Source organism: Salvelinus sp. IW2-2015, linkage group LG14 (assembly GCF_002910315.2).
Source record: "Salvelinus sp. IW2-2015 linkage group LG14, ASM291031v2, whole genome shotgun sequence".
NCBI classification, from domain to species: Eukaryota; Metazoa; Chordata; class Actinopteri; order Salmoniformes; family Salmonidae; genus Salvelinus; species Salvelinus sp. IW2-2015.
In genome coordinates this window covers 22964248-22967823 of record NC_036854.1, presented here as the reverse complement: position 1 = coordinate 22967823, position 3576 = coordinate 22964248, and the positions used below count along the sequence as shown (strand labels likewise).

Below are 3576 nucleotides of genomic sequence, written 5' to 3'. Positions count from 1 at the left end.
CCCTACTCTAATACATGGGACTCTGAGAAATGTTCATTTGAATATTTAAGGAGCAACCCAATTACTCACTCCGTCCTGTCTCTGCTCTCGTTGCCTTCTCAAAATCCATTGGATGAGAAAGCCAAATGTCCCTCCCCTCTGACTTTCTCATCCAATGTGTTTTGAGAAGGAGGCGAGGAGACAACAGAGAGTACACGAGGATGAACCATTGAGATTTACCCCTACCTACCCGATTTTTAAGACCCGCAGCGGAACACCCACTACTGGGTTGGTTCTCGCTGCGCTCTCACTGTACAAAACGACTAATTTAATATTAATGAAGTCGTTTATTGGCTCATACCCGTGCCAATCCTAAAGTGCCACTTCTCTAGGTTGGCTGAACCCCTTGTATATTATTACTGGGGACCAAGGCTAAAAGTAAAAATGTTGCGGATCCACGGCACTGGGAAAGGCTGAATGGAATCAACATTGAGCACAAATAAAATTCGTCAACATTCAACCGGAGCACCCAAAATATTATCTTACAAAAATGTAAGTAAACTTTTATAATTCCTTTATTGGGCGACCTTTCACAGTGTATATAGCTTACAAGTTGTATAGAAATTACGCTGACGTTATCAACATGAACAGACCATACTCAGCAATTTCAAGTCATAACAGTGCTAACGTTAAATATGAACGATTGGGAATTTGGGAATTTCACATGAAACTATAGGCTATTCGATATCCTATATCCTTTAGATCGAACTAATTTCCTTCATGTTAACCGCTGACAGATGATAAACTGCTGGTTTTTCAATATCACTTTTAACAAATATCTGTTACTGGCTACAATGTTGCCAAAATTATCCAGACTAGACTATCACTACAAATGATACAATGTTTTAACTATATGAGATAAATATTTGCTGTCCAACCGCGGCGTCTTTGAATTGGAATTGACATGTTTAATCTAATCAAACCGTGTCTGTACCGCCGAAGCCCTCCATACTTTTATTCTCAGCACGTCCTCATGCCGGTCTCTTCAATGAATGTACACCCTGTGATTTATTTGTCTACATTACCAGCCAGTTGAAACAGCTGGACACTAAATGCACGGCCCAGACGACGCGACCATGGGCGTCTTTTGATGTGAGGACATGGCTTATTACATCGTTATTATTACAACGTTTGATGAAATTTAAGCAGCCTCTCGCGCACCCCATGACTGTCCCAGATGTGATTTGGAGGGAGACCAAACTGCGGCGTAGCTCTACTACAGGTTGAGGCAGTATTCCAGTCTTTTTGTCACCTGAAATGCATAGCCTTATTGCACTGCAATGTGAAATTGACAGTAGCCTAGCTGCTTAGTCCAGACATTTGCTCTGTGAATTTCAATCCCCGTGTGACCTGCACATATTTGTGAGGATTATATTATTTGCTCATAGGCTACATATTCATTGGACACTCCACATATATCATATAGTCTATGGTTTATATCCACCCTCACTAAATGGTCAGTAGGCTCTCTGTTTTACCTGCATATTCCCATCACTGTGGTAGTTGTCTTGCAGACGTTTTACTTAGCAGATATTTGGTGAGTGTGTAGATGTTTAGTTTCTCATTCACTGTCCCCAGAGTCAGTGGCATTGGTCATCAACAAACCTCCATGCTATTCGATAGACGCTGTGGTTATTATTGATTCTACCCACGTCATAGTAGCCTATAGCAGACGTCTTCTCTGGTTTAACTGGGCCCGAACGGACCCGAGGACAATCAGACCCCAAGCCGAATGGACCCAATCTGTTGTGTATTGATATTCTAGTTTTGTCCCTTTAGGGCACCTGTAACCCCCTCTTGCCAACCTACGTTGAAAAACTTGGAATGTTCTTTCTGTGAAACGCATTAAACAATGTCCACGTTAATTTCTACTCCCGTCTCATGTCCTGTCCTTATATTAGTTGTATAAGTAATACAGTATGCTATACAACAAAACTGGCGACGAGGAAGAAACGTTCTCACGTTAGTGCTCATTATCTTCGGGCAGAAAGTCTGAGTTAAATTCAACGAGACCCTCGAGGGATAGGAAGAGTTAGCTGCGGAGGAAAGTGAAGTCAGGGTGAGTTAAAATTAAAAAAGGGTCTGGGAGTAAGGGACCGTCTGAAAAGTGTGAGAAAGAAAAATAAACCGAAAATGTCTGCGTTGGTTGGAAATATAGGAACATTTGATGAATCTGTGGAACAATGGAGCTCTTACACAGAACTTTTGAGTACTTTGTGTTGGCAAATGGAATTAAAACAGAAGTCGTTGTGCCAACATTTTTGACTGTTATGGGAGGAAAAACATTCAATCTACTGCGCAGCCTGGTAACGCCTGAAAAACCTGGTGATCAATCATATGATGAAATTGTGGCTACCTTAAAAGGACATTATTCTCCCAAACGACTGATAGTCGCAGAGAGAATCAGGTTTCATAAGAGAAATCAAGAGGAGGGGAATCAATCTCACAGTTTGTGGCTGTATTGAAACAGTTATCTGAACACTGTGAATTTGGGCGATCAAATGAGTGACACTATACGTGATAGGTTAGTGTGTGGCATGCATAGCGAGGCAATTCAGAAACGCCTTTTGACTGAGAGTAACTTAACATTGCAGAGAGCAATAGAAGTGAGTACGTCAATGGAAATGGCAAATAAAGACGCACAACAGTTAAGTGCATCGACCCAAGTGCCAAAGGTGTCTACAAAGTTAAAAAACAAGGCACGAGGTGGCAAGCCATGCTATCGCTGTGGGAAACCAGGTCACCAAGCAGAGGAGTGTTGGTGCAAAGACTTAGACTGCAGAAGTTGTGGAAAAAAGGGCCACATCGAACGTGCATGTAAAAACAAAAAGAGACAATCAAACAAAAGTACTGAACAAAGGAAAAGCGACTTCAGGGAGTACAAAAAGAAAGTGCATAAAATGGAGCACACAGAGGATGAACAAAGTGATACCCTATCTGAAGGGGAAGAATCTTTGCATGTTTTGTCCATTTCAGACAATGGATACAGATACTGGGTGACACTGCTACTGGATGGAAACGCAGTACGGATGCAAGTGGACACTGGAGCAGCCATATCTTTGCTGTCTGAGGCTGTATACAAGGAGAAACTACATCACCTCACACATCACCTGACGCTGAAAACATACACCGGTGAGATTGTTCCAGTGAGAGGAAGCGTAATTGTTACAGTGGAGCTCAACAAACAGAAGGTAAAGCTACCACTCTACATTGTGAAAGGCAACCATCCAGCATTGCTAGGATGCACATGGCTGTAAAAGATCAAACTAAACTGGCAGGAAATTCACATGGTTGCAAAAAAGGACACAAACCTACCAGGGATATTGAGGAAACACGCGGATGTGTTCAAAGGAGAACTTAGCAGTATGAAGGACATAACAGTTAAACTGACCGTGAAACCAGACAGCAAGCCAAAATGCTTCAAAGCTAGACCTGTCCCATACGCCATAAAACCAAAAGTTGAAATTGAGCTAAACAGACTAGTGGAGAGTGGAGTATTGGATCCAGTGAATGTTAGTGAATGGGCTACACCCGTTG

At 42.1% G+C, this 3576-nt stretch overlaps 1 protein-coding gene across 2 annotated transcripts in view; it reads left to right on the top strand.

The window, feature by feature from the left end:
- The first annotated feature begins 256 nt into the window (after positions 1-256).
- Positions 257-3576, top strand: part of LOC111973375 (dual specificity protein phosphatase 10-like) — a 68512-nt gene continuing 65192 nt past the window's right edge. For both annotated transcript variants that reach the window (XR_002878567.2, XM_024000720.2), the window contains exon 1: positions 257-531. The gene's annotated coding sequence lies outside the window, so the exon portion shown is untranslated. The remainder of the gene's footprint in view (positions 532-3576) is intronic.